Consider the following 24,946-nt stretch of genomic DNA (forward strand, 5'->3'; position numbering starts at 1 on the left):
TGGTACGCATTTCTCCTCCTTACACGAGGCATCACAACAACGTTTCACCAGGCAAGGCCGGTCAGCTGCTGTTTGTGTATGAGAAATCGGTTAGAAACTTTCCTCATGTCAGCACGTTGTAGGTGTCGCCACCGGCGCCTACCTTGTGTGAATGCTTTGAAAAGCTAATCATTTGCATATCACAGCATCTTCTTCCTGTCGGTTAAATTTCGCGTCTGTAGCACGTCATCTTCGTGGTGCAGCAATTTTACTGGCCAGTAGTGTATTTCCAAAATTAAAGGACCTCAGATCTTTATGCTCTGCAATCTGTTTGCTCTCTGTATGGTGACCATCAGCCTACTCACTCACTTAATTCTCATAGAAAACTACTGGCAACGACAATGCCTGTTTTTTGGGTCATCAGTCTTCTGACTGGTTTGATACGTCCCGCCACGAATTCCTCTCCTGTGCCAACCTCTTCATCTCAGAGTAGCACTTGCGACCTACGTCCTCGATGATCTGCTGGATGTATTTCAATCTCTGTCAGCCTCTACAGTTTTGCCCTCTACAGTTTCGTGTAGTACCATGGAAGTCATTCCCTCATGTCCTGACAGATATCCTATCATCCTGCTCCTTCTTCATGTTCGTGTTTTTAGTATATTCCTTTATTCTCTTATTCTATGCTGAACCTCCTCATTCTTCACCTCATCAGTCCACCAAATTTTCAACTTTAGTCTGTACCACACCTCAAATTCTTCAACGTTCTTCTGTTTCGGTTTTCGCGCAGTCCATGTTCCACTACCATACAATACCGAGCTCCAAACGCATATTCTCAGAAATTTCTTCTTTAAATTAAAGCATTTCTCATGGCCAGGAATGACCTTTTCGACAGTGCTAGTCTGCTTTTGATGCCCTCCTTGCTCCGTCTGTCGTGGGTTACTTTGCTTCCTAGGTAGCAGAATTCCTTAACGTCATCTACTTCGTGACCATGTGCTGATGTTAAGTTTCTCGTTGTTCTCATTTCTGCTACTTCTAGTTACTTTCGTCTTTGTTCGATTTACTCTCAATCCACATTCAGGACTCATTAGACTGTTCATTCCATTTATCAGATAGTGCAATCTTCTTCGTTTTCGCTGAGGACAGCATTGTCATTAGCGGAACTTACGTAAGTAGGCTGTTAATGTTTTTGTATGTTGGTAGCGTTATGTAGCGCTCTGTATTAAATCACTGACTGCATTGTGCACAGTTGTGAGAGACTTTCTGTGGCTGGTCGGACTTGCAGTGGGAGGTTAACAGCCAGCAATGATGGAAGTTGGATGTGAGTAGTCAGCAATGATGGAGGTTAGAGGTTGATATTTAGGAGTGTTGGAGGTTTGCAGTATTAGCGCGAGCGGACGATCTGCACGTGTCCGACTTGGAGATTGAATGTTATTCATGATTATATAATTTTTGGAATTGGATGTCACGGACCATTATATATTTTTTGAACTGGGTGTCACATTATTAAGGTAAAAAATACAATGTTTGCTTTGCAACAAAATCTGTCCTTTGCTAACCACATCCCTGTCAGTAGTTAGAGCCTTCAGTAGTTAGAATATTTTACACTCCTGGAAATGGAAAAAAGAACACATTGACACCGGTGTGTCAGACCCACCATACTTGCTCCGGACACTGCGAGAGGGTTGTACAAGCAATGATCACACGCACGGCACAGCGGACACACCAGAAACCGCGGTGTTGGCCGTCGAATGGCGCTAGCTGCGCAGCATTTGTGCACCGCCGCCGTCAGTGTCAGCCAGTTTGCCGTGGCATACGGAGCTCCATCGCAGTCTTTAACACTGGTAGCATGCCGCGACAGCGTGGACGTGAACCGTATGTGCAGTTGACGGACTTTGAGCGAGGGCGTGTAGTGGGCATGCGGGAGGCCGGGTGGACGTACCGCCGAATTGCTCAACACGTGGGGCGTGAGGTCTCCACAGTACATCGATGTTGTCGCCAGTGGTCGGCGGAAGGTGCACGTGCCCGTCGACCTTTGACCGGACCGCAGCGACGCACGGATGTACGCCAAGACCGTAGGATCCTACGCAGTGCCGTAGGGGACCGCACCGCCACTTCCCAGCAAATTAGGGACACTGTTGCTCCTGGGGTATTGGCGAGGACCATTCGCAACCGTCTCCATGAAGCTGGGCTACGGTCCTGCACACCGTTAGGCCGTCTTCCGCTCACGCCCCAACATCGTGCAGCCCGCCTCCAGTGGTGTCGCGACAGGCGTGAATGGAGGGACGAATGGAGACGTGTCGTCTTCAGCGATGAGAGTCGCTTCTGCCTTGGTGCCAATGATGGTCGTATGCGTGTTTGGCGCCGTGCAGGTGAGCGCCATAATCAGGACTGCATACGACCGAGGCACACAGGGCCAACACCCGGCATCATGGTGTGGGGAGCGATCTCCTACACTGGCCGTACACCACTGGTGATCGTCGAGGGGACACTGAATAGTGCACGGTACATCCAAACCGTCATCGAACCCATCGTTCTACCATTCCTAGACCGGCAAGGGAACTTGCTGTTCCAACAGGACAATGCACGTCCGCATGTATCCCGTGCCACCCAACGTGCTCTAGAAGGTGTAAGTCAACTACCCTGGCCAGCAAGATCTCCGGACCTGTCCCCCATTGAGCATGTTTGGGACTGGATGAAGCGTCGTCTCACGCGGTCTGCACGTCCAGCACGAACGCTGGTCCAACTGAGGCGCCAGGTGGAAATGGCATGGCAAGCCGTTCCACAGGACTACATCCAGCATCTCTACGATCGTCTCCATGGGAGAATAGCAGCCTGCATTGCTGCGAAAGGTGGATATACACTGTACTAGTGCCGACATTGTGCATGCTCTGTTGCCTGTGTCTATGTGCCTGTGGTTCTGTCAGCGTGATCATGTGATGTATCTGACCCCAGGAATGTGTTAATAAAGTTTCCCCTTCCTGGGACAATGAATTCACGGTGTTCTTATTTCAATTTCCAGGAGTGTATTTATCTGGCAGTTTTGGTGCTTGCGGCATTACTGTAGTTCGTGTAATGAAAATTTTTGTGAGGTACGTGACTTATGAAGTCTATCGTTAGGTTTTCTACTAATTCAGGGCAATTCTTATGTATTAATTACTTGAAGACAGGTTATCATTTTTGAGCAGCCACATTGCTTTGGGCTAGAATATTGTAGGTCAGTGTTGAGATGACAAAGAATAGTAAAGAGACAGTATAGTCAATTTCACTCAGCAATATAAGCAGGAAATTTAAATAAAGAAGGTTCACTTATCACTGCAATCTTTTCAACTTGAATTTTAATTCCATTCTTGAACTTTTCTTTTATTTCCGTCACTGCTTACTCGATGTATAGCTTGATCAGTAGAGGCGAAAGACTACATCCCCGTCTTACGCCCTTTTATTCCGAGCACTTCGTTCTTGGTCTTCCATTCTCATCATTCTCTCTTGGCTCTTACACATGTTGTATATTACCCGTCTCTCCCTACAGCGTACCCCAAATTTCCTCAGAATTTCGAACATCTTGCACCATTTGACGCTTTTTCTAGGTCGGCAACTCTTATGTTAGTGGTAACCAAAAATGACAGTTCTTGTAGTCAGAGCATCTGTCGCTTATTATAGCGTCCATTAAAAATTACTGTTTTAAAAATATCCAGAAAATGTGAAGCATGACACACTGAATGAAAATAGAGCTCGCATCATGAAAATTAAACTAGAAACCTTACAGAAGTTAAGAAATCCTGGAATGTAGAAAGAAAAGTTATAATTGACGGGAGAAGGATGGACGACATAAGAAGCAGAATATCACAGGTGAAGACCGCATTACTTGCCAAGGTACGTCTACTAATCAGACATAAGCGTTAGTATGGTGGAAAAATTTTCCGAGAATTTATACTTGGAGCACAGCCATGTGTATTACAGTATCATCAACTCTGGGAAAACTGGAAAAGAGAATCGATACGTTTAATATGTAACACCATAGAATGATGTTGATATTAGGTGGGGAAGGTTCATATGGTGAACACTGAGAAGAAGGGACAGGTCGACAGAAAATAAGTTAAGACAGTAGGGACTAACCTCCATGCTACTATTTGGAGCTGTACAGCCTAAAACTGTAGGAGGCACAGAAAATTTAATATGTCCAATAATTTGGGACGCAGATTGTTACTTTGAGATGCGGAGGTCGGCACAGGAGAGGAATTCGTCGCGGGTCGCTTCTAACCACTAAGAAGGTTGATGATCCGAAAACAAAAGAGGGAGAGAAAGCAACCGAATCTTCCTTATGGGTTGGAAATTTGAAAAATGTCAGATATTTAAAGGAGATTACCTCGAGCACAGGAGAAGACAATCAATATCGTCCCTGTACGCAGGGTATCCCAATTAATTAAGAACTTGGGAAAGTGAAATGGCAATTAAACGCTAATTACAACTCGGTAAAGATGTTTTGTACATCAGTTGAAGCATATTGGTGTAGATTCCGCAACTGTAGTAACGGTTCTGATGAAAGCACAAGCACCAGTATTTTTTAATTTGTATATTATTAAGGCGTAATTTATATATTATTCCAAACTGCTTCCAAAAGTGGGTGTCATTTTTCATAATAAATGAGATATATAATTCTAAATTTGATGTTCTTCCAAACAGAGGCATTGGTGTTAGGGACTATGCTGCAGAAAATAAAACTTCATGTCGATTTTCCTTGAAGGGACCGTTTCGTATAGACGCAGTGCTTTGTTCCGCAGGTGTGATGTTAGAATTGTCTTCAAAACCGATAACACACTACATTAGCGACTTGCGCACAATATTAAAATTAAACACAAGAGTTTTATAGTTGCAAGCATATATAAAACCTGCTGCAATAATTGGAATACTTTTTTATTGGCCAGACAAAATGGTCATACTGTGTCTAATAATTGTCTGCTGTGCTTTCTCGTTTCGTAATAATTCATACGAGTCTCTTTATTACGCAACCCTGCTAGTCATAGAATTCCAGTACGGTTTGATCTATTTAACTTTTAAGGCATTTTTCAGCTTTTATCTCATGACTTGCCTCTGCCTGCATACCCACCTGTTCCCTACAGGCCCTCCTTGGGACTTGCCTCTTTCCCATTGTCAGTGCTGCTAATGCCATGCCTCAGCAGTCGTTCTGTACCCTCTCAGGATATCTTACATTTACGCTCAGGAGACATATGTCGATTTCCTTGACTGTAATCGATTTTGTTCTACACCTATGTCATTATGGCGTTTTTACGATGTTTCTTGACATGATGATATTCAGCGTTATTTAGTTAACGTAACATGTATCCATTTTAATACACATCAAAAAAAGTTTTGCATCACCTTTATTCCGAGAGTTCAGAAACCTGTACAGAAAATTGGAATAGAGATCAACATAAACATCATTTCTGCCCTTTTTACTTCTGATGAAATCCTCACATTGAATGTTGTTCCGCCATGCAGCGAGACCTACAGGGGTGGTGATCCAGATTTCTGCGCACACCGGTACCTCTAATACCCAGTATCACGTTCTCTTGCATTGCTGCATGCCCGTATTCGTCGTGGCATACTATCCAGAAGTTCGTCAGGGCACTGTTGGTCCAGACTGTCCCACTCCACAACGGCGATTTGGCGTGGATCCCTCAGATTCGTTGGTGGGTCACGTCGCCCATAAGCAGCCCTTTTCAATCTGTCCCAGGCATGTTGGATAGGGCTAATGCCTAGAGAACTTGCTGACAACTCTAGTCGATCGATGTCGTTATCCTAAAGGATATCATTCACAAATTGTGCACGATGGCGGCGCGAATTGTCGTCCATGAAGACGAATGCCTCGCCAGTAAGCTGCGATATGCTTACACTATCGGTCGGAGGATGGCATTCACTTATCGTACAACCTCTACGGCGCCTTCCATGACAACTGGGGGTGTACGTCGGCCCCACATAATGCCACCCCAAAACAGCAGGGAACCTCGACCTTGCTGCACTCACTGGACAGTGTGTCTAAGGCGTTCAGCCTGAGCGGGTTGACTCAAAACACGTCTCTGACGATTGTCTGGTTGAAGGCATATGCGACACTCATCGGTAAAGAGACCGTGATGCCAATCCTGAGCGGTCCATTCGGAATGTTGTTGAGCTCATCTGTACCGCACTGCATGGTGTCGTGGTTGCAAAGAGTCCCTCGCCATGGACGTCGGGAGTGAAGTAACGCATCATGCAGCCTTATTGCGCACAGTTTGAGTTGTAACACGACGTCCTCTGGCTGCACGAAAAGCATAATTCAAGATGATGGCGTTGCTGTCAAGGTTCCTCTGAGCATAATCCGCAGGTAGCGGTTATTCACTGCAGTAGGAGCCTTGTGTGGCCTGAGCGAGGCATATCATTGACAGTTCCTGTCTCTCTGTATATCTATGTCCGAACAACATTACTTTGGTTCACTCCGAGAAGCCTGGACACTTCCCTCGCTGAGAGCCAATCCCGGCACAAAGTGACAATGCGGACGCGAACGAACCGAGGAACTGACTGTCTAGGCGTTGTTGAACTACAGACAACACGAGCCTTGTACATCCTTCGTAGTGGAATGACTAGAACTGATCGGCTGTCGGACCGCCTCAGTCTAATAGGCACTGTTCATGCATGGTTTTTACTTCTTTGGGTGGGTTTAGTGACATCTCTGAACAGTCAAAGGGACTATGTCTGCGATACAGTATCCAAAGTCAACTTCTATCTCCAGGACTTCTGGAAACTGGGGTGATGCAAAACTTTTTGGATGTGTGTAGTAGACGAGTCCACACTACATTATTTATTAATTTGTTATATTTATGAAGTGTTAGCTTCATATCCAAAGCCGGAAAACTTTCACCATTGGGCTGCTTCACTGGGTGCATGGAGCAGAATCGATAGTTCCTCCCGCAGGCGCGTCAGTGCTTTAAGGCTTATAAAATAGGCATCATTCACGTGAAAATTATACCTACGACGTCAATTATTATTATTTCTTCATGATTGTTCTTTACTTGCACGAAGTGGTAGGGGGGCTTAGAAGCCTCTCGTGCACTCATACAAGTCACTATTATTAGCACTTGGTATCATCATTACCTCTTCGCCGGCCGTTGTGGTCGAGTGGCTTTAGGTGCCTCAGCCTTGAACCGCGCGACAGCTACGGTCGCAGGTTCGAATCCTGTATCGGGTATGGATGTGTTTGATGTCCTTAGGTTCGTGAGGTTTAAGTAGTTCTAAGTTGTAGGGGACTGCTGACCTCAGATGTCAAGTCCCATAGTGCTCAGAGCCCTTTGACAGTTCCTGTCTCTCTGTATCTCCTCCATGTCCGAATAACATCGCTTTGGTTCACTACGAGACGTCTGGACACTTCCCTTCTTGAGAGCCCTTCCTGGCACAAAGTTGTTATGTAATGGGAATGTGGAAAGAGACTTTTTAATATTTCAAGTGTTCAAATGTTTTGTCTTAGTGGCGCAAAGTTATGTTAATACTGTTCCTTTATTTTTTCGATCAATCAGCATTCATAAAGTTTCATGTGTATAATTTAGTTTTCTCAGCAATAGAAATTTAATTGACAATTATCATCGCAGTAATGAGATTTATTAACACAAAAATTTCTTGGATGCCTCTATAATTTAAAGCACGCATTGCACTTGGCGTTGTTAGTAGCTTTGATTTTTATTTTTTACCTAGAACAGCAGCAGCAGCCCCAGTAGTTTGGAGATACATGCAGCGCAGCATTTATGCATTGCGCAAGCAGGTAGACCATTTGTAATTTACATGTGATACAATCAACATTTCAACAGCGACGGACAGAGCATTTTTGGTGGCTATTTATATTTCTGTTTCTCTCGCAGTCAGATTCTTGTGTAACTTCTAACAGGACAGTTATCTCAAATGTAACAGAACCGACGGTGCCCTTGCCACGAGCGTTGCAATACATTTGCAAATGGGGCAGTTCTGATTAACTTTTGTGTTGGTGATGACTTTTCAAGAATTACGAGATTACTTACGAACTTAGTTCATACATACAAGACCGTCATATTACCAGGCCGTCAAAATACAATTAAATATAACCATACATTACAATACAACAAAAACTAATTAGCCACGTTCAGAATAAACTAGAGAAAAAACACAAAAAAAATGAAATTGTTACCTTCAGACACGAGAACTTTACAAGAAATAAAAATCATCCCCAGAAGATGTAAAAATTAGGTTTTAGGGGCAAGAAATAACACCTGAAACGAAAGCTAGGTATCATGGAAGCCTCACATAGACATCATCACAGAAAAAGTTAGAAGACAACTAGGGCTCTTAAAACTGATTAAAGGACACATACGGGGCATCAAAAGAAACATTAGTGCATACATACAAGAATGTCGTTGTACTAGTTTTTAAATTCGTGGCTCTTGTCGGGATGGCTAAGAAAAAGCAAACACAAAGATGATTCAGCACAGAAAGAATATTCTAAAAGATTAGCAACAAGATACCGAGTCATCGAACCTGCTGGTAAAATCGTACAAGGTAAATAATGTACTAATACACTGACGATGGAACTAATTAAAGATAAAATCTTAATTTTGATTTTCCAAGATTTCTGTACAGTTATCCGCCACATACAATTGCCCTGCATAAAGACTACAACGATATACTCGTAGAACTGTACGCAGGACTAGTCTACAGTATCAACCATCTGTTATAAGCAAGCCAATCCCAGGCAAAAGCCTGGATTATAACTGACCCTTCAAACAAAAATCAATCTCATATCACAAAAAAGAAAAAAAATTGTCATGTGCGAGAAGGACTCACGTTCTGAGGGTTCCATACAAACTTAATAATCCGTACAGACAGTTCATCCATGCAGGGAATTGAGAATCTTGACAATCGTTGACTGTTATCGACATTGATACTGATAAGATATCGGTCACAGAGATCTTACGTTTTTCGAGAATATTTTAATTTCAATAATAGAAATGTGATAAAGTCATGCGGGAGGCTGGCGACTGTTATTCTAACAGAGAGTAGTTCTCCATTCGGGTTTACTGCGTCGGAATGGTAAAGTCAAACCTCAGGTAAAGGATGACTTTGCTGCCCATATGGCGCGTTTCGGCTTTTATCCATCATCAGAAATCCAGGAGCGGTTATGGCGTTTCAAGTTGTGCGTGAAATAAACATTCGCAGACGTCGCTCCTGGACGTCTGATGGTGGATAAATTCCGAAAGTCGTCATATCAGCAATAAAGTCATTCCTTGCCTGGGGTTTGACTCTTACCATTGCGACCCAGTCAACCTCAAAGCAGAACTACTGATTGTTTTAATATCAAGTTCGATGTTGGATGACAAACGACAAAAGACTCTCTTTTTCGTGTGCTACAGTTACAAATTGAGAATTGTCGGTTTTTTACTTTGCTTCCTTTGCTTGTACAGTGAAACCTTGCTTCTCACCAACTTTCATGATACTAGACCAACAGGAAGTAGCCTATAGGTTTTGATTGAATTTGCTGGTATCAAAATATGTGACGTAAATAGCCGAAGCTTTTAGTTGCATTGACACAGGAGCTCACATTTATTATGCACATAGGCTTTAGAATGTGACATGAATTTCAAACTGATACGTCTACTTCCTGAGAGAAAGAGGTCTTAACAGACGGACGTAGAGACAAAGAGGCAGAAAAGAAATGGTAAAGAAATGTATTCTCAGGTGATAAAATAACAGATTTACAGTTTCCGGAACATTCATTTAGCTGTTATGTGAATCCTCCTTTTTTTTGCCAAATTTTATGATGCTAGGCCATCGGGAAATACTGTATAGGTTTCGACGAGTGAGGTTGCAAGTCTCAAAATATGACATAAATGACACTATCTTTTGATTCCATTGACTTAGAAACTTCGGTTTTTTTTACCCCGACAAGAACCATACACGTTAGTAGCTGACATAAATTTCAACGAGATACATTCCTGAGAAACATGGTTTCCAATAGTCGGACCGACGGACAACAAATTGATCCTAGAAGGATTTCGTTTTTACCGATTGAGGACGAAAGACTAAAAAGACAATAAATTAAAAATTTTCCGTCTCCCCACCTACAAATAAGCTATAGCTGGGAGGAGGAAATGCTCTCTTATGATCCCACTCACTAACGCGAAGCGTAAGAATAAAAAAAAGAAAAAAAAACATAAGGAAAACTTAATTGCAGCCGGACGGCCTGTTGAAGTAATGTGTGGAGACGATTGTGCTACATACATGACGAGATACATTGAAGAGCCAAGGAAACTGCTACATCTGCCTAATATCGAGCAGGGCCCCCGCGAGCACGCAGAAGTGCCTCAACACGATGTGGCAGGCACCTGACTAAAGTCTGAAGTAATGCTGGAGGGAACTGACACCATGAATCCTGCACAGCTGCTCATAAATCCATAAGAGTATGAGGGTGTCGAGATCTCTTATGAACAACACGTTGTATGGCATCCCATATACACTCCTGGAAATGGAAAAAAGAACACATTGAAACCGGTGTGTCAGACCCACCATACTTGCTCCGGACACTGCGAGAGGGCTGTACAAGCAATGATCACACGCACGGCACAGCGGACACACCAGGAACCGCGGTGTTGGCCGTCGAATGGCGCTAGCTGCGCAGCATTTGTGCACCGCCGCCGTCAGTGTCAGCCAGTTTGCCGTGGCATGCGGAGCTCCATCGCAGTCTTTAACACTGGTAGCATGCCGCGACAGCGTGGACGTGAACCGTATGTGCAGTTGACGGACTTTGAGCGAGGGCGTATAGTGGGCATGCGGGAGGCCGGGTGGACGTACCGCCGAATTGCTCAACACGTGGGGCGTGAGGTCTCCACAGTACATCGATGTTGTCGCCAGTGGTCGGCGGAAGGTGCACGTGCCCGTCGACCTGGGACCGGACCGCAGCGACGCACGGATGCACGCCAAGACCGTAGGATCCTACGCAGTGCCGTAGGGGACCGCACCGCCACTTCCCAGCAAATTAGGGACACTGTTGCTCCTGGGGTATCGGCGAGGACCATTCGCAACCGTCTCCATGAAGCTGGGCTACGGTCCCGCACACCGTTAGGCCGTCTTCCGTTCACGCCCCAACATCGTGCAGCCCGCCCCCAGTGGTGTCGCGACAGGCGTGAATGGAGGGACGAATGGAGACGTGTCGTCTTCAGCCACGAGAGTCGCTTCTGCCTTGGTGCCAATGATGGTCGTATGCGTGTTTGGCGCCGTGCAGGTGAGCGCCACAATCAGGACTGCATACGACCGAGGCACACAAGGCCAACACCCGGCATCATGGTGTGGGGAGCGATCTCCTACACTGGCCGTACACCACTGGTGATCGTCGAGGGGACACTGAATAGTGCACGGTACATCCAAACCGTCATCGAACCCATCGTTCTACCATTCCTAGACCGGCAAGGGAACTTGCTGTTCCAACAGGACAATGCACGTCCGCATGTATCCCGTGCCACCCAACGTGCTCTAGAAGGTGTAAGTCAACTACCCTGGCCAGCAAGATCTCCGGATCTGTCCCCCATTGAGCATATTTGGGACTGGATGAAGCGTCGTCTCACGCGGTCTGCACGTCCAGCACGAACGCTGGTCCAACTGAGGCGCCAGGTGGAAATGGCATGGCAAGCCGTTCCACAGGACTACATCCAGCATCTCTACGATCGTCTCCATGGGAGAATAGCAGCCTGCATTGCTGCGAAAGGTGGATATACACTGTGCTAGTGCCGACATTGTGCATGCTCTGTTGCCTGTGTCTATGTGCCTGTGGTTCTGTCAGTGTGATCATGTGATGTATCTGACCCCAGGAATGTGTCAATAAAGTTTCCCCTTCCTGGGACAATGAATTCACGGTGTTCTTATTTCAATTTCCAGGAGTGTATGTTCAATAATGTTGATGTCTGGGGAGTTTGGGGCCGCGGAAGTGTTTAAGCACAGAAACGTGTTCCTGGGGCCAATCTGTAGCAATTAAGGCCGTGTGGGGTGTCGCACTGTCCTGCTGGAATTACCCAAGTCCATCGGAATGCACAATGGACATGAATGGCGTATCTAGACGTATCAGCGTCCCCATATCACTCCAAATGCACATGCCAACACCATTACAGAGCCTGCACGAGCTTGAACAGTCCCCTGCTGACATGCAGGGTCCACGGAGTCATGAGGTTGACTCCACACCCGTACACGTCTATCAGCTAGATACAATATGGAACGAGACTCGTTCGACCAGTATACGTGTTTCTAGTCGTCAACAGTCATCAACGGGCCCAGGCGAGGCGTAAAGTTTTGTGTCGCGCAGTCATCAAGAGTACACGAGTTGGCCTTCGGCTCCGAAAGCCCATATCGATGATGTTTCGTTGAATAGTTCGCACGCAGACACCTGCTGATGGCCCATCATTGATATCTACAGCAATTTGCGGAAGGATTGCTCTTCTTTCACGCTGAACGATTCTCTTCAGTCGTCGTTGGTCCCATTTTTGCAGGATATTTTTCTGGTCGCAGCGATGTTGTAGATTTGATGTTTTACCAGATTCACGGTACACTCGTGAACTCTCTTAAATCATGATAACCTGTTATTGAAGCAGCAGTAACCGATGTAACAACTGCGCCAGACACTTGTCTTATGCAGGCGTCGCCAACCGCAGCGCCGTATTCTGCCTCTTTATGTATCTCTGTATTTGAATACGCTTGCCTATACCACTTGCTTTGGCGTTTCAGTGCATAATCAATCAATACACCGGGAATGTTTAAGTAACTACACTCTTTCTAAGATGCACTCACTGTCCTATGTAGTGTTATTTTCAGTCAGTTTGCGAAAGAACTTCGCTGTATTATCCCACTTATTATTGTAACGTAGCCCCCTCTCTGACCTGGATACGTGCAGTGATTAAGCTGGGAAGGATGTCATAAAGACATTATACTCTCTTTGTAGCCTAGCTTGTCCACAGATGTTGTGACTGGTCCTAGATATCCTACAGACTGATATTGGAGCGAACCTGACGTCCCAGCTGGTCCACACATGTCCAATAGGAGAGAGATCAGGGGATGTTGCTGGCCACGGAAGTCCACCAGCATCATGCAGTTAGTTCAAAGAGATGCGTGGCATGTGTGGGCGAGCATTGTCGTCTTGAAAAATAGCACCGCCATACCCGCTGACGATGGTCATTGGGTAGTGCAGTATCGCAATTCATCGCTGAAGACAATGCGACGCCATTCATAAGCTGCTGAGTTTTCCCGGTCACAGCACCACTTCTAACCCAGCAGTTTTTGTTGTGATGTCTTACAACAGCCTACGCATGGGACTGTAATTCCCTACTCCGGCCGCTACTAGCTTCCAACCCATGGTGCAGGATGACGCAGAATGTCCGGTTCTTGTTCTCGGATGACTCATGCGCATGTAAAGAGACTACGATGTGCTTGGTGGACAATACGACGATCTCTCCTTGTGATGGCCAGATGTGATCTATCGAAACCTTGACAACGAGTATGCTTGCCCCCACCTACCCATGTAGTTCAGCATCTGACGGCTGCCACATCCGAATGTCAGACATTTGACCATCTGGCCAAACGGAAACTCACAACGAATCCCGTTTCAAACACTGACAAGCGCTGATACGGCTGTCTCACACGGGTATACCGCGTCTCCATGTCCTGCACAGTGGTCACTGACCGTCTAACGCTGATGATGACCCTTGCAGCAGGAGAAGCGATTAATCTGCATCTCCATCTACGTACATAATCCGCAAACAGCCCTACAGTGCGTCGCGGAGGGTACCACTAATAGTCGTTTCCTTTCCTGTTCCACTCGCAGATAGAGCGAGGTAAAAACGAGTGTCTATACGCCTCCGCATAAGCCCTAATTTCTGGTATCTTATCTTCGGGGTCCTTCAGCGAAATGTATGTTGGCGGCAGTAACAACGTTCTGCAATCAGCTTCAGATGCCAGTTCTCTATAAACTTCCCAGTTGCGTTCTTCGAACTGAATGTCTTCTTCCCTCCAGGGATTCCCATTTGAGCTCCTGAAGCTTACCCGTAACACTTGCATGCTCATCTTACGTGAAGATTATTGTGCAAGCATTGAGTATGTGCGCTCTATAAAGAATGAAGCGTGACGGGATTGTGGACGAATGGCTTGAAGCTCCATCTTGTAATGTGTAGACCGTCGTTCGATGCCAGTTAATGCGAATTGCTGTTTTTCATTTTGTTTTATTTCTCGTAATGTTAAACTATTAATTATAAATTTAAAAACAACTGTTCAGTTTATTTATGTAAAATCAATACATTCGATTTAGTTATGATTACTGGCCTTGTAAGCTAAAAGGCTATTTATTGACTTGGTCGTGGTAAAAGAAGCGAGTATACCAGGAAATGTATAAAAGTGATTTCTGCAGGTGATCTGCTAAAGAGTCTCTTTTCAAGTAGACCTTTGGGGAAGAAAGTGAGATTTAACGATTTATGTGGATGTGCTTAAATGTAAACCTAACACTGGAGGAGCCTGAGACGAAGCTCGCTGTTCTCGCTTACGTAGTACTGAAAATTTCGAAATACTTGCAAAATATTTTGATCAGTTTCTTATTTCTCCATAATCAACCGACAACCTCGAATACTCGTGAAAATCTAGAACATTTACCTCCAATTATCAAAGAAACCTTATAAATAGGAGAAGACCCTATTACAGGACAACTTTTGAAATGATCTGTACCAAAAATTACTAAAAAAATGAGTTAAAATTAATCTTTTACAAACTCGTAAAACAGAAAAACTCCCAAGAATGTGGACTGTGGCCTTGATACATTCTCTATATTAGAAAGCAAATGAACAAAATGTTAACAACAATGGAGGAATTTCTTCGCAACCGATTGCATGTACATATTTTCCAAAATTATACTAAACAGAGTAGAAGCAACACCAGAGAGTAAGGTGTTCAGAAAAGGAACAGATCATGTTCTGAACAAATACTTAATCTGAAGCCAATGATCTGCCACAGATTACTTAATTGAAAAGGTCAGTATTTTTTTTTTTTTTTTTGTAACTTTGTGTAGCGTGTTGTGCAAGTGTAGAGAGTGAGGGATTTTAATTACTCTTGTACATCCACTGTAAGTGAGTCTCTAAAGCATAGACTGGTCATTTATGGAACCGTGTTGGATTCCTGCCAGTACCAACACTTTTTTTCATTTTATTTCTTGCAGTGTAGACTTAATGCGTATAAAATATAAATACACTGAGGTGACAAAAATCATTGGATACCTGCTAATACGGTGTCGGACCTGCTTTTGTCCTCCGTAGTGCAGTAGCTCGGCGTGACGTGGACTCAACAAGTCTCTGGAATTCCCTTGCAGAAATACTGTGCCATGCTGTGTCTAAAGCCATCCATAGCTGTGAAAGTGTTACATATGCACGAACTGACATTTCGATTACGTCCCATAAATGTTCGACGGGACTCACGTCCGGTGACGTGGATGACCAGATCATTCGCTTGAATTGTCCAGAATGTTCTCCAATCCAGTCGCGAACAACTACGGCGTGGTTTCGTGGAGCATTGCCATCCATAATAATTCCATCGTTGTAAGGGAACGTGAAGTCCATGAATGGCTGCAAATGTTCTTAGTTGGTTCAGCTGGACAAGAGGACCCAATCCATTCCATGTAAACACAGCTCGTATCATTATGGAGCATCCACCAGCCTGCACAGTGCCTTGTTGACAGCTGAGGTCCATGGCTTCGTGGGGTTTGCACCACACTCTAACCCTGCCATCAGCTCTTACCAACTGAAGTCGCGACACATTTGACCAGGTCATGATTTTACAGTCGTCGAGGGTCCAACCGATAGTGTCACGAGCGCAGAAGACGTGCTGCAGGCGATGTCATGTTACTAGCAATGGCGCTCACGTAGGTCGTCTGCTGCCATAGCCCATTAAGACCTAATTTCGCAGCCATGTCCTAATGTGGACATCGAACATTGATTTCTGCAGTCATTTCACGTAGTGTTGCTTGTCTGTTAACACTGACAACACTACATAAACGCTACCGCTCTCAGTGAAGGCCGTCGGCCACTGCAATGTCCGTGGTGAGAAGTAATCCCTGAAATTTAGTATTCTCCGCATACTCTAGAGACTGTGGATCTCTGAGTACTGAAATCCGTAACGATTACCGAAGTGGAATATCCTATGCGTTTACCTCCAACTACCATTGCGCGTTCAATGTATGTTAATTCCTGTCAAGCGGTTATAATCACGGCGGATACCTTTTGAAATGATTCACCTGAGTGCAAATAACAACTTCGCCACTGCAGTGCCCTTTTACATATTGTGTACGCAATTCTACCGCCGTCTGCATCGGTGCGTATCGCTGTCACATGACTTTCATCACCTCGCTGTATACGAGGGTCACTCCAAACGAAATACACACTATTTTTGTAAAAATACAGTTTCCATTCTGCATGTGTGAAAGTTTTGCAGTGTGTAGATACATCCTTCCCGCTTGGTTTCAAACTTAGTTCAACCTGTTCCCGTGAATGGCGCCGTCACAGCATGTCTTCAAGGTGGCTGCTACATTTGACGTTGGTCAGAAGCAACGTGCTATCATAGAATTCCTGTGCTCTGAAAACGAGACTGTAGGAAAAATCCTCAAGAGGTTGAAAAACGTGTATGGAGATGCTGCTGTCGATCGCAGTACAGTTAGTCGGTGGGTAAGCAGGTTACGTGATGCAAGCGGGCACGGCAATATTGAGGATTGTCCTCGCAGTGGCAGGCCTCGTACTGCACACACTGCAGACAATGTGCAGAGAGTTAACGAATTGGTGACTGCTGACAGACGCGTCACAGTGAACGAATTGTCACGCTACGTTGGGATAGGGGAAGGAAGTGTTTGCGGAATACTGAAAGTGTTGGCGTTAAAAAGGTTTGTGCCACGTGGGTTCCCAGGATGTTGACAGTGGCTCACAAAGAAAAAAGAAAAACGGTATGCAGCGAACTTTTGGAACAGTACGAGAATGGTGGAGATGAATTTATTCGAAGAATTGAGACAGATGATGAAACATGGCTTCATCATTTTTCACCAGAGACGAAGAGGCAATCAATGGAGTGGCATCATGCAAATTCACCCAAGAAAAAAAAAGTTCAAAACCACACCTTCTGCTGGAAAAGTTATCGCTACGGTGTTTTTCGATTCCGAAGGATTCTTGCTTGTGGACATCATGCCAAGTGGAACCACCATAAATTCTGGTGTATATGTGACGACAATGAAGAAACTTGAATCCCGACTGAGTCCTGTTCGACCACATCGGCAAAAGCAGGATGCTTTGCTTTTGCACGACACTGCACGGCCACAGTCAGTCAGAAGACTATGGAAGCGATCACAAAACTCGGATGGACAACACTGAAACACCCGCCTTACAGTCCTGACCTGGCTCCATGTGTCTATCATCTCCTTGGGAAACTGAAAGACTCTCTTCGTGGAACAAGATTTGAAGATGATGACTCCCTTGTGCACGCTGCCAAACAGTGGCTCCAACAGGTTGGTCCAGAATTTTACCGTGCCGGTATACAGGCGCTGGTTCCAAGATGACGTAAGGCAGTTGAGAGGGATGGAAATTATGTGGAGAAATGAAAACATTGTTCCTAAAGGATGTATCTACACACTGTAAAACTTTCAAATATGTAGAATAATAGATGTATTTAAAAAATAGTGTGTATTTCTTTTGGAGTGACCCTCCTATTATAACAGTTCAGTATACATAAGTAAAAGTAATATGTTCACTTTGGTTACGATTATTGTTACGACTATTTCCATAGTAAGTCAAAAAGTTACAGGCCACCACATTGTAGCACACTGCTATAGTTTTGCATGAGCTGCCATTTGGAAGGTGGACTGGACGCGTAATTTTCAGCAAGAGGAAAAGCACACACAAAAGTTACAGCTTGATGGAGGAGGGAAAATCACAAACTCAGGCCCGGTTAGCGGAAGTTAGTATGGCTGCGCGAGATACCTACGAGCCGCTAGACAGTGGCCGGGCGCTTGTTTTGGTGTGGTCGCGGTGCGCGCCTCGAGAGGGCACACTTTGATGCGGCAAGGGCCGAGCCACCTCCACCTGCCAGCCAGCGGCAGCCGGGCCGCGCCTTTGCTGCGGTCGGCCGAAGGGCCGAGGGCGAAGGGCGGGCCGATGCCTCGAGGGCGGAGGAGCAGCGGAGCCAGCCCGCAGTGCGCTCGGCTCTTCGGAGGTAGCCGGCGCGAACGCCATAAAAAATCTCGCATCGCCGTCCTTTCCAAAGGCCGCCGCTTCTTTGATGCCGCAGTTGTGGTTAGGCGACTACCATCCAATATCGTGAACAAGGAAACCCTTGGTAACGTAAGCGGTCGAGGCGTACACGATACCGACGTGAAACGAGAGGAAAGAGGCAGAGACAGGCGTCTGGGATGTTCAAACATTTTCGTAAGGGTCCAAACTAAGCATCCTAGCACACTACCATGTATGATTTCGAGGTATTACTGGAGATATTGTCGTATATACTGTACTAAATGTATTACATTAACACGAATTATTTACAGAAGAATGGACAAACTGGTAGAAGCCAGGGAAGATCAGCTTGCATTTCAGAGAAATGTAGGAACACGCGAGGCAATACTGGACCTATGACAGATCTTAGAAGATCGGTTACGGAAAGGCAAACCTACGTTTAAAGAATGCGTAGACTTTAGAGACAGCTTCTGACAATGTTGACTGGAGTACTCTCTTTGAAATCCTGAAGGCATAAGGTAAAAAGAAATACAGGAAACGAAAGACCATTTACAACTTGTAAAAAAACCAGAAGTAAGAGTCGAGGGGCGTGGAAGGAAAGCAGTGGTCGAGAAGGGAGGGAGACAGTGTTGTAACCTATCCCCGATGTTATTCATTCTGTATATTGAGAAAGTCGTAAAGGAAACAAAGGAAAAATTTGTAGTAGGAGTTAAAGTTCAGGGAGAAGAAATAAAAACTTTGACTTTTGCCTATGACTTTGTAATTTTATCAGAGGAAACGAAGGATTTGGAATAATAGTTGAAGAGAATGGACAGTGACTTGAAAGAAGGATATTAGATGAACATCAACAAAACCAGAACAAAAATAACTGAGTGTAATCAAATCAGGTGATGCTGAGTGAATTAGATGAGAAACTAGATACTTAAAGTAGTAGATGAATTTTGATATTTTGGCAGCCAATATCTGATAAAAACCGAAGTAGAGAGGCTGTAAAATGTAGACTGGCAACGACAAGAAATGTGTTTCTAGAGAAGAGAAATTTGTTAACCACGAATATTGATTTAAGGGTTAGTAAATCTTCTCTGAAAGTATTTGTATGGAGTGTAGCCATGTATGGAAGAGAAACATTGACGACAAACGGTTTAGACATGAAGAGAATAGAAGCTTTTGAAATGTGGTGCAACAGAAGAATGCTGAAGATTAGATGGGTTTATCACGTAACTAATGAGGAAATACTGAATAGAATTGGGAAGGCAAGAAATTAGTGGAACAACTTGACTAGGAGAATGGATCGGTTGGTAGGACACATTCAGAGACATCAAGGGTTCAAAAACTTAGTGTTTGATGTTAGCGTGTGGGGTAAAAATCGTTCAGGGAGACCAAAAGATGAATGCCGTAAGCAGATTCAGATGGATATAAGTTAGCACAGTTTTTAGGATACGAAGAGGCTTGCACAGGATAGAATATCACGGAGAACTGCATCGGACCAGTCTTCGGACTGAAGTCTATAACAACAACATACTGATCGACTGTTGCAGTAATGTCACGATCTGACTTGCTGGTAGGGGCGTCCGTCATGATCCAAATCTACATCTGTATACATAGTCCGTAAGCCACAGCACGGTGCATGGTGGAGGGTACCCTCTACCATTACTAGCAGTTTTCTTTCATGTAATTCTCGCAGATAAAACGACTATGTATGTGCCTCCATTCGTCATCTTCTTTGGCCTGCGTCTCTGTCTGAAGTTTCCGCAGGGTCGGCGTGGTTACTTTCACGTTTGGCATTGTCAATTTCAGGGGTGGCCGGATACCCTTCCTGCTCCCTCCCCCTCCCCCCAGGACAGAACCAGTGTAACACAGCTGTCGGCGGCAAGCGTAAACAATGAAATAGTGCAAGGATGTTGCAAATGTCTGCAAGCTGTGGCCTCATACCAGGCCGGTATGAGGAAAACCGCCTAAAAACCACATCGAGGCTGGCCAGCATATCGGCCCTTGTCATTAATCCGCGTGGCGGAGTCGATCCGGAGTCGGTATGTGCCTCCATATGAACATTAATTTCTCATGTCTTACGCTGGTGGTCCTTACACAAGATGTATGTTGGCGGCAGTAGAATCGTTCTGCAGTCAGCTTCAAATGACATTTTTCTCAATAGTGTTCCTTGAAAAGATCCGCGCCTTCTCTCCAGAGATTCCCATTTGAATTACCGAAGCATCTCCGTAACACTGGCATGTTGTTCAAACCTGCCTGTAGCAAATCTAGCAACCTGCCACTGTATTGTATTCATTCGTGAGGAAAGACGTGCGACTGATTTTCAAACAGCTGTATGTCAGATACCGTTAAGAAATGGGCATACGTTCATTGCAAGTTTTTTGTTGAGAGTTACCAATACTGTCACCCCTCAAAAATGTAGCTACCCTCCTGAGTCACCCTGTATGTTTTATGTTAAGCAGTCTACTTCCTCTCCTCATGACATATTCAAAGACTGCACCATTGATGTAAACGCTGTCTTATGAAAAACGTAACACGAAATTTGAATCTCCTGTGCTACCACACAGTGCCGGTATCCGTGGCTAACGTAACTCGTCCACTTGCTGGAGTGCACAGTAAAAAAATGGAAGCACAAGTAAAATGCATACCGGTCATTCAGTCAACTGTCTTGGGTCTAAGGTTTGTGTGAGTACACCGTACACTAACGAAGAGAAAGTAGAAATGGGACAGATTAGAAAGCATACAGTGTTGACGATTAAAACTGCAACACGAGGAGGAAATCAAGTAAGGAGATATTACTTACTAGCGGAGACACTCGGCCCTGTCGTAGTATTCATGCATAGATGTGTGTCCACAATCGTACTACACATCGTCTGGTTTTGCGCTTAGTGTTTATCATGTAATATCTTCTGAACTATGTGTCGTACAATTATATAATATTGTAGGAAAATTTAGCGCCATATGTGGATTTTCTATGTGAAATTTGTTGTGGATACAGCTAGTAGCAAACAAGTAATAAATTTAAACATCATGCATAATACGGCAGCTTTTCATGCGCCTCTTTGTTTATGATGTCATACCCCTAAACTAAGTGTCGTACAGTGATATAATTTTGCTGTTACATTCCATGGTATATGTGCATGCTGCCTGTAAAATGTGTCGCGAACACAGTGTGTAATAAATAAGGAATAATAAACAACGTCATGCCTCATGCAGTACTTTTACTACATGAGCAGCAGAAAAGTGCCTGGTTGCTGAGTGGTCAGTAGCCAGCGGACGGCGTGGAGGTAGGACGTAATGTAGTGTGCGCTGCGTCGTCTGTGCTTCCGCGGGGTAAGTGTTGAGCATGCTGCAGCTTAAAGCTCTGTTTATAGAACACTTCGAGAAGGAATGAGTAGTATGCAGTGATGGCCCAACCAAGTCGAAAAGATACATTGAAACATACTTTTGATACTCGATATGCTCGAATCAAGTCGTTTGAAGTAGAGAATTGGTTAGAAGAAGATGTGAAGCTCTCCTTTCATGATATAACAGTGATCCACCTGCCGATTGTAGCTTCTGTTGTGTTTGTAAAACTGCGTAGTGCCGAGTTGTGTGAGAAAATAGTTGAGTCTTCCGGCGGTGTCATAAAATTTAAGCATTCTGATGGTGAAGTCACCGTTGCACATGCTGGTTTCGGGCATTCGCACAGTTCGAATCTTCGAGTTGCCTTTTGAGATTACAACAGAACAAATTAGTGCCGTAATTTCACCTTTCGGGAAAGCACTCAGAAACTTTGCCGAGAAATGGTCAAGCGCGCCTAAATTGCCAGTACTAAATGGAGTACGGCAGCTTCGAGTAGGGTTACAAAAGCACATCCCGTCGTACATCAATGTCTGCGAGTATCGAGGGATTGTAATATACGACGACCAACAGCGAACCTGTGCCACCTGTAACAAGCCTGGGCACGTTGGCGCAGAATGTATACAGCGGCGCGTTGCACAGCTGCCGGCCGGAGAGGCCGCCAGGCCACCTGCGATGACAACACTGCCTGGAACTTACGTCGCCGTGGCACGCGAACGGCCGACTGCTTCCTCAGCCCCTGAATCGTGTGCAAATACACTGCTGGCCACCGTAAATGCAACACCCTGAAGGAAGCATCCGAATCAAGTGAAATTTACACCATGAGTTTGCAGCGATGAGATATGCAACTGATTAGAATTTCAGCGCAGACGCACATCACGCGCGCCTGTGGCGCCACCTCATAGCGCCATTTAAGGCTTGGCGATTTCGACGAGTGTACGTTCGGCACGTGTGTTTACCTTGTGGTTGTTTCACAAGACGATCAGTTATGCCTCGTAGACAACAGCGGACATCTTTTGATCAAGTATCCGAGTTCGACAGAGGAAGGATAGTGGCTTACCGAGATTGTGGATTATCATACAGAGAAATCGCTAGTCGTGTTGGACGAAACCAAACAACTGTAATGCGGATATGTGACCGTTGGATGCAGGAGGGTACGACGGACCGACGTGGTCGATCGCATTCACCTCGGTGCACCACTGCACGTGCTGATAGGCAAATTGTGCGCATGGCAGTAAACGGATCGCTCAGTGACATCCCGAACCATAGCACAGCACATTGCGTCTGTAACGCATCATCCAGTGTCTGCGCGTACCATTCGACGCCGTTTACAGCAGAGTGGTCTGTCCGCAAGGCGTCCATTGCTTCGTCTACCATTGACGCAGAACCACAGACGTCTCCATCGCCAATGGTGTGATCACAGACGGATGTGGACGGCAGATTGGAATGACGTTGTCTTTACTGACGAGGCACGCTTCTGTCTGCAGCACCACGATGGTCGGATTCGAGTGTGGAGACACCGTGGAGAGAGGATGCTGGACAGCTGCATTATGCACCGCCACACTGGTCTTGCACCGGGTATTATGGTATGGGGCGGTATTGGATATTACTCTCGCACGCCTCTAGTACGCATTGCCGGTACTTTAAATCGCCGGCGCTACATATCCGAGGTGCTGGAGCCAGTTGTCCTTCCTTACCTTCATGGCTCGGCCACAGCCATATTTCAACAGGATAATGCGCGACCACACGTGGCACGCATTGTCCAAAGGTTCTTCGTCAATAACCAGATTGAATTGCTTCCCTGGCCGGATCGCTCTCCGGATCTTTCGCCGATAGAAAACATGTGGTCCATGGTTCCTCAACGAGTGACCCAGATTACATCCCCAGCTGCCACACCAGATGATCTTCGGCAACGTGTGGAAGCTGCTTGGGCTGCTGTACCCCAGGAACACATCCAACGTCTCTTTGACTCAATGCCGAGACGTGTGGCAGCGGTGATCTCCAACAATGGCGGCTACTCTGGCTACTAATTCTGGCAGGAACCACATGTCACAGACGTCTGTAAACGTAATCATTTGATACTTGGTCAACATGTTATCTACAAAATAAATTTTGTTGTGCTACCTCTTGTCTTTCTTGGTGTTGCATTTACGGTGGCCAGCAGTGTACAAGTATTCCAGACACTGAAATTCCGATGGACGTCAGTGCCATCACAGCTGACGACTTACAAGAGTCCCGCCCATCTACAAAAACAGTTGAAGTTCCACCGAAACAGGCACTTGCAACTGTAAAGGAAGCAGATCGGGCCCGCATCTCGTGGTCGTGCGGTAGCGTTCTCGCTTCCCACGCCCGGGTTCCCGGGTTCGATTCCCGGCGGGGTCAGGGATTTTCTCTGCCTCGTGATGGCTGGGTGTTGTGTGCTGTCCTTAGGTTAGTTAGGTTTAAGTAGTTCTAAGTTCTAGGGGACTGATGACCATAGCTGTTAAGTCCCATAGTGCTCAGAGCCATTTTTTTTTTAAGCAGATCGGCAGGAAGTTTAAGACCGACACACCTTGCAGGAAAGCGACACTAACTTGGATACTGAAGGAAGTTCGTCGAGAGGCAATTCGTCAAAGAAAAATAAGAAATGCCGGCTGGCGCGCGAAGGTGTAGAAGAGACAGCTCCCATACTCCGGCAAAAAGCGAAGGAAATAGGTAGTAGCTTAAGCAAACAGATCTATAGCAACACGAAAGCGACACCAGTTTCTGAGGAGCGTTCCCCTTCTGCGCTGGAAAAAAAAGACGTCCAAGGAAAGTTAACAAAGAAAGCATCCACCCACCCCCAAGAAACAAGTCACTCTCCTGAAGATTGACTCGTCCCACCCACGACGACAATGTCAACCAGCAGGGCAGACGAAAGCGACCATAACAATGCGGATGAAGAAATGACACAAGTTTCAGAAACTAAAACAGACTGTACGATAGCCCTTAAGGTGGCTGATTTCTTCAACGAAGACGTCTCTGTGAACGAACTTTCTAAAGAACAAGGACACACCGCTGAAACGTTTGCTACCGGTGAATATTTTTAAAATGCGTTTTAAAGCTGACGCTTGCGAGAGAAAACGGAAGAATTTTTTTTAAAGTTTGATCAAGTAGAACGAACAATATCTGACATACAAGCATACAAGATCGCTACAGTAAACCTCAATAAGATCAATAGTTCCTTTAAATTACAGAACTTAAAAGATTTTATATACGCTTCTGACTGTGACATTATCCTTTTACAAGAAGTGACAGACATTGAGCTTGGTAAAGTACCCGGCTTCAACGCCATTACAAACCAAGGGCATGGAACGGAAATGGGCACAGCTCTGCTCACA

The 24,946-nt window shown here is 45.3% G+C and overlaps 1 protein-coding gene across 1 annotated transcript in view; it reads right to left on the reverse strand.

Moving 5' to 3' along the window:
- LOC126455814 (uncharacterized) overlaps window positions 1-24,946 on the reverse strand; it is a 394,337-nt gene that overhangs the window by 170,075 nt on the left and 199,316 nt on the right. The window lies entirely within an intron of this gene.

This window comes from Schistocerca serialis, chromosome 2 (assembly GCF_023864345.2).
Source record: "Schistocerca serialis cubense isolate TAMUIC-IGC-003099 chromosome 2, iqSchSeri2.2, whole genome shotgun sequence".
NCBI classification, from domain to species: Eukaryota; Metazoa; Arthropoda; class Insecta; order Orthoptera; family Acrididae; genus Schistocerca; species Schistocerca serialis.